The sequence below is a fragment of the Anthonomus grandis genome, chromosome 4, assembly GCF_022605725.1.
Source record: "Anthonomus grandis grandis chromosome 4, icAntGran1.3, whole genome shotgun sequence".
NCBI classification, from domain to species: Eukaryota; Metazoa; Arthropoda; class Insecta; order Coleoptera; family Curculionidae; genus Anthonomus; species Anthonomus grandis.
Genome location: NC_065549.1, coordinates 15,553,638 through 15,566,429, shown reverse-complemented (window position 1 = coordinate 15,566,429; position 12,792 = coordinate 15,553,638). Strand labels below are relative to the sequence as shown.

Sequence of the window (12,792 nt, the reverse complement as noted above, 5' to 3'; positions counted from 1 at the left end):
TCGAATAGATGAACGGATTATTCACCAGAATTTCTGGTTTTATTATGGTACTGATACTAAGATTTACTTTTGCGAAAAAAACTCCACCATTTTCCTTATCTTAACCAGTACTGCCTACATTTTCAGCCCATAGCGGCCCACCATCGTGAGCTGGGGGGCTCACGTCATGGTACCCATGGTATGTCCCATATGTGGTCACCACGTTTGACGCCCATATCTGACGCCCGACGTCTTCTTGCGGGTTTCGCTCGCCATCATCGCCGATTGTGGTAGTAGGCCGCCGTTTATTCGGTATCAGTTTATTCAGTATTCAGTTGTCCGTCGCTACTCGAGCAGTCAATTCGATCACGTTGTGCGCGCGTTATTCGAATCGCGTAATCCTCCGCGATTCGCATTTTTTTTCTCTTTACGTTGCTGCTATTTTTTTCCTTCTGATTTCAAGTCCAATGTGCCATTTTCTATTGTAAGTGCCTAAAATAACGGAATATTCGATCGGTCGGTTAAGATCGAAAATTGATTGGCTGTCAGTGTTCTAAGGAATAATTTGTCGTGTTTTTGTTTTATTGTTGGTAATCTAGCGGGTAATAGTTATCGAAGCATAAAATGTCAATAAATTTGCTAAATCTATACGTGACATACTTAATGATCTACGTGCATGTTATATACTATGTACGTACATAGCCGCGAATATTAAGTAAATTAATGATAATCGTTAGTTTTATGTTTAATAACCGCGCACCTATTAAATTTCTGATCAAACTTTAATTTGCTTTTTAAATTACATGTTTAATGTTATTGCAGTCGTATCAAGAGTTTTTATATAGTTTTGTGCAGTGGCGGTTTTTTGATGATGAATTAAAATTGACATGTTTTCCAAATAATAAAATTGACATAATGACACTAACAAAGTATTACAATCTTTCTTTAAAATCGGCTGTAGTAATTATGTATTAAATATTTTTTGGTTTTTATCCGGCAAGTCAAAATCATTCATGTTTTTATGGTCAGTTATTATATATTGCAGCCATTTGAAGTAATTATCAATTATATTCCAGGCATTTCAAGCCATTTTTTATTGTTGCTTTGTTTCACTAGTTTTAAATTTTATTTCGCGATCTTAAAGCTAGCTTTTATGTTTTTAAATACATTTAAGAAACGCACATTCTCAGTTTCAAAAATGTATGTATATAATCAATTAATATATAGATGACATGTTTAAGTTCAAATGTTTCAAATAATAAATTAGGCATCATTAGACCTAAAATATAAAATAGACACAGCAAGACAAAGTTGAAATATCAAGACCATCACATACATACTATCTATATGAACTACAGGATAACACTGGGAACAAACTAGCCTAACCACAATAACCTTTTAATAAAAAAAAACTTACCATAAACATTAAAAATTAAAGTAAGGTAAAATGAAAATCCTGCAGTCTCCCTCCACCTATTTATTAAACATGATTAAGTTTTTTTTTAACTTCCCGACATGTTTCGGACACACTGGTGTCCATCATCAGGGGATACTTAAAGGAAATAGTTCTGAACAAAGTAACCAAAAGACAGACACAGAAAAAAAAACTTGAAATTAATATAAGGCCCACTCACAAATGTTTAAAATTGGTATCAGTTATACACCCCAGGGTTTGATTCCATGTCAAAAACCCTTTATTTATTTTTTTTAATTTTATTTGTTTACATTCTGTGGTATTCAAATAGTATGAAAAAAACCTACTAAACTTAGATACATCTATGGTGAGAGGTCCTAAAAGTGCCATAGTACCTGATGGTGTGTCAGTAAAATTTTGGAGAAAGCAAGAGGAAAGTAGAAGGTTCATAGAAAACATATTAGATAGAAACATATTATGGTGGACACCACTGTGTCTGAAACATGTCGGGAATTTAAAAAAAACTCAATCATGTTTAATAAATAAGTGGAGGGAGACTGCAGGATTTTCATTCTACCTTAATCTACGACTCCACTGCAAGTATGAACTATTTCTTCACTATTAAACATAAAATAAAAAATTAAAAAAAATGAATTAGTCATGTGGTTTGAATCAATAGCTTCCTCATCTGCTTCTTATAGGGAAGAACTTTATGCCTTTAGGCTATCGAGGTCTGATACTTAATTTAGGAATAGAAGAAAGTAAGCTTGAGACTAAATCAGATTATTAAAGATGAGTCCTGGCTCTAAGGCGAAAACATGATTTACGCAAGTTTGAATGGGCCTTTTTTGGCTTTAATCACTAGCAGTAGCATCCATCTTTTCAAGAAGATCTGCCACTCTTATGGCACTGGTGAATAACCGACGCATTTTCAAGAACCAAATAACTGTCGACAAGAGTTGGGTAGCAAAAGCATACTTGGTTTCTGTAACAGTTGTGTCTTTCAATTTCGTAAGAAGTCTAAGGTGCTCTTGTACCCTAGTAGACACCCTGTGCCTTGATATCCTATGACTATCCTACATAAACAGCAGAAAAATCTCCATTGTAATCTCCAATATTCACCAGACTTAGAAAGAGGATCTAAATTCACTAAGTTCTTTTTTAGTAAGTGAATTGTCTTAAAAGCCATGATAACAAAAGGGTTAAAAAGTTTGGCTAGCTTGACTGAAATAAAACTCATGATTTATTCCTTTCAGAAATTGAGGGGCATCCTTGAAGTAATTTTTAGATGTTGGAGATTTTTTGATTAGTTTTTTATTTAATTCAAAACATTTTTGGTATTGCAGGCATTTGGAATCTTATTTTTAAGTTTCTTCTTAGTATTTTAAATCTTCTTTATTTCTTATTTCTTCTGGGTTTAGATACTAAATACTTCTTGTGTTCTTCGGCTTTTAAAGTATTTTCTTGTATATTCCAGGCATCTGGAGCGATTTCTCCTCTTTCTTCAGCTACCTTCAGTTTTTTGATAGAATTTTTTATTTCTTCAAGGAATTTTAAATAATTTGTTTAAACGTTCCAGGTTTTTAAGGATTTTTTTTGTTTTATTCTAGGCATTTATCTTTACTTTATTTCTCAGGCATTTGCAATTTTTTTAGTTTTCTCCCTAGTATTTGGAGCCCTTCTTTGTTGTTGGCACCTTTCTTATCTTTTTGGATATTAAAAGTAATTTCTTTTGCGTTTCAGATATTTTGAGTCATTTTCAATTTAATTTTTTTCACATTTTGAATATGTTATACATTTTTTCTATTAAGTTTTTTTGTTTGAGTGACTTGAAGTCATTTTCCAATTTGTTTTGAGCTGTACTTGGAATCAATTTTTTATGCTTCCGAATATTTCATATATTTCATTGCTTTTATTGAAATTGAAATCGTTTTAAGCTGTTGAACCCGGGAAATAATTTTTTTGATATTGCAGGTTTTTGGATTAATTTTTTATTTAATTCCAAACATTTTTGGTATTCCAGGCATTTGGAATCTTATTTTCAAGTCTATTCTTAGTATTTGATATCTTTTTTTTTTTGTTTATTTTTCTTCTGGGTTAAGATATTAAATATTCCTGTATTATTAGGTTTTTAAAGTACTTTCTTGTGTATATTCTAGGCATCTGGAGCGATTTTTCCTCTTTCTCCAGACACCTGCAGTTTTTATGCTTTTCAAATATTCGATACAATTTTTCATTCTATTTGATATCATTTTCATAGCATTTGAAGCATCTAGCTCAAACCCGTTTAACTCATTTTATTTTTTCAAAGAACTACAAATAATTTTTTTAATGTTCAACATTTTTAGAGTAATTTTTTGCTTTATTCCATGTAATTTTTTGTTTCTTCTATAATTATATGGAGCCTTTTTTTGCTATTGGCAATGGCATAATTTCTTTTGTTCTAGATATTTGGAGTCATTTCTCATTTTATTTATTCTTAATTTTTAATTTGTTTCTATTCTTCAGGTTTTATTTACTTGTTGTTTGAGAATTATGTTTCAATTTATTTGAGGTAGCACTTACAGCTATTTTTTATTACTTCCGAATATTTCACATATTTTATCGCTGGTATTGATATTGAAATCTTTAAAAGCTAAAAATCAAATCAAAAGTAAAAACACAAAGTCACGGACGGCCTCATTCAATATATATAATTTTGTGATTTGTGCAGGTGTAGGTTTAGGCCTGATGATGCCCGGATAGGAGCGAAACACGTATAGTTTACGAAAATTATATATATTTAATGAGACTGTGACTTTGTGTTTTTACCTTTATTTTGTTTTGTTTTTTGGTTGGGCTCTTGGAGAACATAGATTATATGTTTTTATCCTTAAAGCTATTGAACTGGTTCGTTTCATTTAGGAAGTTAAGAATCTTCTGGAAAATAATTTTTTTGATGTTGCGTTTGAGTTTCCGTTTTATCCTACTTTAAAATTTTATTCTTTTACTAAATTTCTTCCTGGTATTTGAAACTATATTTTGTACTTTTTCTGGATCAATTTACTATACACTCCTTTGTCTTTGTGTTGTCCTTGGGGCTTTTAAAGTAATTTCTAATATATTTTTAATTTCTTCTTTTTCTACAAGCACAATAGAACTGCAGTCTGTTTAAGTATTTCAAACATAATTTTTTCCCAAGCATTTGTAGTATCTACTTCAAAGCAGTTCAAATTAGGTATATTTTGTCAGGGTAAGGTAATTTTTTTAAATGAATGTTTTAAGTTCAGGAGTAATTTTTTGGTTTATTCCAGGCATTTATCGTAATAATTTATTTTATTTCAGGCATCTGACGTCATTTTAAATTCTTCCCTGGCATTTGAATATTATACTTCAGAGAAATTAAATTTCTACATTCCGATCTAACATTCCGATTTTATTCCACTTATTTATCATAATTTTTTTGTATTTCCTAGCGTTTAAAGTAATGTCTTTAATGTTTCAGACATTTTATTCCAGGCAGCTGAAGTTATATTATATACTTTTCAAATATTGATATAATTTTTCATTAATTCCAGACATTTGAAACCCTTTTTGAAACTTCTTCTAATATTTGAAGTTTTTCCTTCAAAACAGTTCAAATAGTAATTTATTTCTTCCAGGAAATTCAAGTTCAAAATTCAAGGATTTACATTTTTTAAACTAATTATTTATATTCCAAACATTTATCATAATTTTTATATTTTTCAGGCATTTTTCTCATTCCTAGTATTGAAAACCCATTCTTTTTTTGCTTAATATTAAATACATTCTTTAGTTTAATATTTTATTTGAGAAACTTGAAGTAATTTTCCAATTTATTCCAGGTACTTGAAGTTACTTTTCATGTCAAATCTGGGCATTCATGCTTTTTCATCAAGCTTGATCGATGATGTCTTAAGGATTATTTCTTCCATGGTTGTTTTTAATATTCCATGTTTTTTGATTAACTTTTGAGTGATTTCCAATCTTTACCGTCATTCAGTTTTTGTATTCTTTAAGGCATTTTAAATAATTTTCTTTTTAGTATTTGAAGTAATTTCTCTTTTTTTTTAATAAAGATACCAGACATGAGCACCTGCAGTTCTCTTCTCTTCTCCCCAATATTTTGTTGTGAGTGGTAACGGTAAAACCAGAATTATTATTTGATCAGTTGTTAAACCGCAATTTGATCTTTTTTAATGGAAGTATATCAGAAGACCTTTTTGGTAAAATTTACAAAAAAAGTTACACGTGTATTTTAAAATATAAAATTCCATTCACAAACGTTGGCTTCATTAGCATAATCGAGACCATGATATATGCTTTAAACAGAGTTACATAATTTAACATTCAAATTACACTATAAGTTATGCAAAAGTTCCGTAACGGATTTTGTGAAAAATCTTTATGGAACCGTGGTTTACGATTTAATTTTTCACGATTATAGGGTCGTTTTTGTCATAAAAAGAAATGAAATACTCTTTAAACTAAATTATTATCAATTCACTCAAGTACTCAAAGTTTCCTGACTATGTGCAGTAACGCTCCCTCCACAATTTTTCAACATTATTCCTTATTTCTTTCCAATCAGTTTTTCCTATTAGTAACTGAATTAGGCTACACCAAAGATTTTAAAAGCCTCACAGGCAAAAATGTAGAGAGTCTAAATCTGGTGACCTTCTATTACCGTTTTCTCTTCTGTATCATATCTATACTCTATTTCAGAAGTGTGTAGAGCAATAAAACCTCATTAGGTATGCAAAAGTGGTACCTGGTGATCCACCAATATTTTATGCCACTACCTTAGTTGGGTATTAGTTTCAATGTAAAATTCTTTCTTTTCGTTGATTGCAGGTAGTGCCACCCGGTTTTGGGTCAATTTATGAGTTTTGCCCATTGTTACCCACTGATAAACATTGAAAACGGTTCGCCAAAGGCGTACAACTGGGACTTGTTTTTTACCTTATAATTAATGTACTTAAATGCTATTTTATTTTAGAAAGTTACTTTTGTTTAAATGGAATAATATATTTTTTTCACAAATTTATCGATAATTTCTTGCTTTCTCCAACTTGAAGTTGGCGTCTTCTCTATTCGCCGTGAATGATAGCTTGCGTTATCCATAACCACCACCGAATTAGCCGGAAGAAATTTTATCATTTCACCAAAATAGTCCTCGAAAACGTCTGAGTTCATGTCTTCATGGTAATCTCCTGTGCGAGTCGACTCAAAGGTTAGCAGACCTTCTTTTAAAAATCCCTCTTCGCTTCCAATATGTGTGATTATAAGTCTTTTTCCTTTTCCCGAAGGTACTTTAATACCCGTAGACAGGCCTTTTATGAAAGCTTGGCGAGCATTGGTTATATTTTTGTCTTGCCACATTTTTTGGACTATATAACCTTCGTTAATCCACGTCTCATCAAGATAAAAAACTTTCTTTTGCTCCCTGCGGTACTGCTTGATACTTCTCAAGTATTGTCGTCTCCAACAAACAATTTCGTCGCTCTCCAGTAAAAGTGCTTTGCGGTTATGCTTTTCCCAGGCAAAATCCATATTTTTTAAAGTTTTCCATAAAAGTTTTCTACTTATCAACGGAATACTGTCATCTCGGCCAAGCTCCATTAAAATTTTGTCTAGGGTGGGTATTTCCTTTTTAAAATAAAAAGAGTGAACTTTTCTTCGAATTATACATTTAGCATTTTCATCAAGGACTTTTGTAGGTCGTCCTGTCTTTTGCTTGGGAGATTCCACTTGACCTGCTACTTTTCTTTCCCGCAACAATTTGAAAATGGTGGACTTTCCAATTCCACTCATTCGAGAACATTTTTCAACAATTTCTTGCACAGTAAAACTAGGGTAATCGTGTTTTATGCAATCATGTACATTTAAAATAATAACTTTTTCACTCAGCGATAGTGGAGAATTTTTAGTACATCTTTTCGTTGGACTGAATACCTCCATTTTTTAAATATTGGGATAATAATATTGTGATTACACTAGAGCGTAGCAGTGACTACTAACGTTTAAAATATGATTTAAAAGTATTTATAGTCTGTATATATTACCTGACCCCATTTTTGCATGTTACAAAGCGTTAAAAGATAGGTACCTATACAAAAGGATTAAAAGTATTTATTTAGTATTTAATCTCTTTCAAAATAAAGGCATTTAATCCGTGAAAATTAAATTCATAAATATTATAAGTGCCTGCGCCTATGAACTACCACGAAATGTAGCCAAACAGAACGGAATTCCCCAGTTTATTGCTCTATACACTTCTGAAATAGAGTATAGACGATAATGAGCTCATGCATAATGATTTCCAATGAGTCTTCTTGGCTATACAAAAGGGAACAAGTAAGCAAAACAACAACAAATAGATGATGTTGTTGAGTCAGAATAGAATGTGGCATTTGCTCTTATGAAACTCACTAATCTGATAACTCGTTTTCTCCAGTAATTACTGTAATCCCATCTTATTGTGAATACATTGTATAAACAAAGAACTAAATTTAAATATCTTGCTCCCATGAATTCCCCAAACCCATCGGTGCTCCGGTTATAAAGTAATCTTGAACCCAAAAGGTCAAACAACATGAGGGTCGCATATTTAAGCAGCTGATAAAATTTCGTGACGCTCCGCTACCCTTTTCACACACAACACATGCGTTTAAGCTGAAAAACCATAATAGAAGAATCTTCAAGGCAACATAAAAATAAATAAAGTTGAATCTTTAACATAACGGGTTTTTGAATGAATAATAAATTGACCTGGAGACGATAATTTCTCAATTCGACTTAAGCGACTGTCAACATTACCATAAATCTTCAAAAAATTTTTAATCCTTTGGTTGCGTTATGGAATTCCTATGTCAATCGGCTGCTGATTTATTTTAAGAAATGCAAAAAAAACGCTCTGAAGGCCATATGGATGCTTACCTATCCTGTATAATAACTTAAGTAAATATTTATACATCTTCACCTACATGTGTCGACATCTGAAGATACTACTGTATGATGTCATCGATAAATTTTTATTTGATATCTTGGGATTTATTATGGTGGGATCACTACAGTTGTGAAAATTTGATGGAATTTAATCGCAATAAAGGAACTGAAAAGGAAATTTTTAGATACAGACAGACACTCCAACAGATCAATCGTATTTACCTATGAAAAAGCCTACGGACTTTTACCAAAGAGATCGTCCAAAAGATCGTCGAGGAAGATTTTTATTTTTGATGAACAATATTATCTTTTACTCCTGTTAATAGAATCAAGTCAGTTTATTTTAATAAATAAGTAGCATGGATTCGGTTATTACCACCATGAACAATAGATAAAAATGAAAAAAGCATTTAGTGTAAATTGTTTGTCTAGACAAGAACAATGGTCATTAAAATTAACTTTTAATCTTATGAGAAACACAACTAAACATGCACAATTATTTCATGTGGATTGCTTGTTGACATGCTCTTATTGACATGCTCAGTTGAACTAGTGAACAGCAAAATCTTGTGAACTAAAGCAATATGTGATAACCACTGGAATGAAATATCAATAAATAGACAAAGTGATATTGAGCTCTTCCTCAACATCACTGAAGAGTGAAATTCTAAAACTTATTGGAGAACAGCTTAAGAGTAGTGAAAGGGCTACTGACTGTATAGTGCATTATGAGGCTGATCAAATAATGAGAACACTAGCTGAGGTATAAAAGAGTCAAAAATTATATAGTTTATATAAATAGTCAAAATGATAAACTTAACGCCATTGATGAGTCTTCTGAGTCTTACTGCTTTTTTAATATTTATTTGAATAAATTGGGAACTTTGTCCAACCAACCATCTAAATTTTAATAAGTGCCATCAAAAGTTAGTCGGGAAGCAGAAGAATATAAGACTTGCCGCCACCTATTTCTCCATGAGATCATCCAGAAAACTAAAGAAAAAGAAAGAAAAAATACATATCTCAGATCACACACAGGAGTGAACAATCAATTTGCGTATTCAGCTCTACGTCGCAACTGATAATTTTTTCCTGTAAAATCAATTTGTTAAGTACAAAGGTCCTTCTTATTATAAGAAATTTAAAACAAATTGCTTTTAATTTTTTATAATAAAAAAAAATTTCTTATCTATGATGATCTATCATCTTTGAATGCCATGCGTTTACTTAAAGAGGATCTCAAAACCTTCTGGAGTAAAATTAGAGAAAAACTACCACTTAAATTTTTTTGATCATTGATTGCTTATATGACACAAAGTGTTAGATTTTGATTCAAAATGACTCTTAAATCTTTTATTCTGAATTTATTCAGAAATTCAGTTGTCAAGTTCATCCTGCAGAAGTTGATCCGTCGAGTTGCTCTGTCTATTTTAAAAACAACTGCGAGACGAAAAATTAAATATAAAATATAATCGAAAAATCAATATAAATACCTTCAGTATAACTTACATCAATTTTTTTGAAAGGTTTAATAGGAATATTCATATCTCTTTTAGATTAAGTAAATTTTATAGTGAGTCTAAAATATCTTCCTAAATATTTACTTTTTACCGAGAGGAGCATAAAAAGAGATAAACATGAAGAATAAGTTCCACTGATAACACCGCCCAACAGCATGTATGTTGCATGGAATATTTTTATGATTCTAGGCTTATTTTTAATGCTGATATTAAATAATGTCATCAGTTTATATGTGTCAGCTCTAGTTTTTGAGTTAAAAGGAGGGAGTATTTTTTGGGAATTAAAAATACACTCAACGTACAAACATTTTTAATTACAAGAACTATACACTCAGGAATTTTCTTTTATATGATTTTCTACTAGTTTTGAATGAACTGCTACTCTGAATACTCCAGCAAAAATCGGCCAACATATGTGCATCCCAGCGACCCTGAAATCGTTCCTCCATGGTTCGAAGATCTTGGTGGAATCGTTCACCCTGTTCTTCACTCATGTCACCGAGATTTTCAGGAAAATGGTGTAAATGGCTGTGTAGGAAGTGCACTTTGATGCTCATGTTACATCCAAGTCACTGGAAGTGTGACAACATCTCTTCGACGTGCGCAATGTAATCATCACCCTTCCTATTACCTAAGAAATTTTGGATAACCCAAACAAAGGAATCCCATGCATTCTTCTCAATTTCTGACATTGAGCTGGTGAAATTAGGATCGTTTACCAACTTGCGAATTTGTGGACCATCAAATATACCTGCCTTGAGTTTTTCTGAACTTAGACTTGGAAATTTCCTTGAAATATATTTAAAACATTCACCATCTTTATTTAATGCCTTAACATATTGCTTCATTAAACCTAGTTTAATGTGCAGGGGTGGCAATATGATACGATCTCGTGGCACTAGAGGTTCATTTATAACATTAAGACTACCTGGAAGTAGTGCTTCCCTAGAGGGCCATTCTTTTTTTGACCAATGTTCTGATTTTTAATCTACTATCCCATAAACACATAAAACAAGGATATTTAGTGTAGCCTCCTTGTTGTCCTAAAAGGAAGTTCACCATCTTAAGATCAACGCAAATCACCCATTTATGATTGTTATATTTGATTTTGTTCATGACCAGTGCTATTGTGGGGTATTCTTCCTTAACTTTAGTTGAATGTGCTATTGGTATGGAGCCTAGTTTATTTCCGTTGTGCAATAGTATACACTTCAAACTCCGTTTTGACGAGTCAATAAATAAACGCCAATCGATTGGTTCATATTTCTGCGAGCCCATGGCAGTCATTAAACCAGAAATATTAGTACAAAATACAAAATTATCCTCCTCAGCGAAAAAGGGAAGTAAGTCTTTTTCTCGAGTGCAGTAATAAGAAACTTTAGTTTCTTTAGTTAAAAGATTTCTCTCTTTTAATCTGGAGGCCAATAATTCAGACGAAGTTTTGGATAGTCCAAGGTCTCTAATTAAATCATCAAGTGCACTTGGATCGAATGGTTTTGGTTCAAAGAGATTTTCTGGAACAAACTCGTCATTGCTCATGCTACTCAGTTCATTCAATTCATCAGAACTTTCTGTAGATGTAGATGGTAATGGTAAAGATGTATCTTTTGAGCTCCTTACAGGCCTCACAGCTGATGTTGATGTGGGGTAAATCCATTTGGAGCGGTTCGTCTTGTTGATTCCTTTTATATTAACAACGCAAAAATAGCAGTCATCGTGATGATTTAAAGGTTCACGCCAAATCATTGGGGATTGGAATTTAAAAGAGAGTCTCTTCTTAGTGGCCCATAAACGTAATTCTTCAACACAAATTTTGCACACAATATTGGGCACCCAGCACTTGTTATCTGTTTCCCAAGGAAAACCAAAACACTCTAAATACGCTCGTTTCACAAAGTCTGACATATTCAATCGAAATTTTTGAAAAACATATTCGCCACAAATATAACAAAAACAATTCGGATCGGTAATGCAGACCCTTCTTAGCGAAGTCATGATGAAAATTACAATAATTTATCTAAAACGCGACTATAATAGATAAAAAACCAAAAATAAAGATAAATGAGAAGAACGTAGCTATATCTAAACAACTCGAGCTGTTAGAGTAAAACTGACGACAGATTCGAAATCAGATGCCTCGAATTAGTAAACAACAATAAAAATATTTCAGTCAACATAAAATAACCTTCGATTTGTTGTGCAGGGTAATATGTAATAATATAAGTTGTAGAATAAAATTTCATATTAGTAAAGCTTCTTATAAGATTCTCAACTGATACTCCTTAATCCATAGTATGTGTATACTGAGCCATTGACATGCTCAACGGAACTAGTAACTGTAGTACAATTAAACTATTGAACAGCAAAAGCTCTTATTGATAAAAACTTCTCCAAGTTTGAGAAATACCAAATACAGGTTCATAGGACAGTGACAAGTGAGAACCACTGGACTGAAATATCCGGAAATAAAAAGATTTTAAGCTGTCCTGCAACATCACTGAACAGTGACATTCTAAAACTTGCAATGCAAAAGACCAATATGTATGTAATATATGAGTATAGTGGGCCAGTCAGCTAGCTCTACCATCTTTGAATGCCATGCACTTACTTACTGAAGATTTTAATATCTTCTGGGAGTCTTGGAGGAACCCACCATTCAAGACCTACAAATTACTGATCTGTCGAGTTATTCTGTATATGTGAAAGAATTCTTACATTATACTTAACTTGCTTCAAATTCGATAGGATATAAAATTGATAATTTCAATAACTACTACAAAATACATGTCCTTTTTTTAAAATTTCCACCTAGAAACAGCCAATTTAATTGGTTACAACAAATGTGAGAATACACGATTCAGGGGTATAATTCTTTGCTTCAATCCTTACTGAACCTTTAAGATCAGAATTCTCGTAATACCTAATTAATAT

At 32.0% G+C, this 12,792-nt stretch overlaps 1 protein-coding gene across 32 annotated transcripts in view; it reads left to right on the top strand.

Annotated features, from left to right (window-relative positions):
- Positions 1–12,792, top strand: part of LOC126734862 (dystonin) — a 426,801-nt gene that overhangs the window by 138,753 nt on the left and 275,256 nt on the right. For 17 of the 32 annotated variants that reach the window (XR_007660193.1, XM_050438651.1, XM_050438645.1 and 14 more), the window contains exon 1: positions 307–463. The exons of 4 other annotated variants lie outside the window; for them this stretch is intronic. The gene's annotated coding sequence lies outside the window, so the exon portion shown is untranslated. Of the gene's footprint in view, positions 1–305; positions 464–12,792 lie in introns of those variants that run through there. 11 more of the 32 variants (XM_050438675.1, XM_050438670.1, XM_050438671.1 and 8 more) reach the window with 3 other exon arrangements.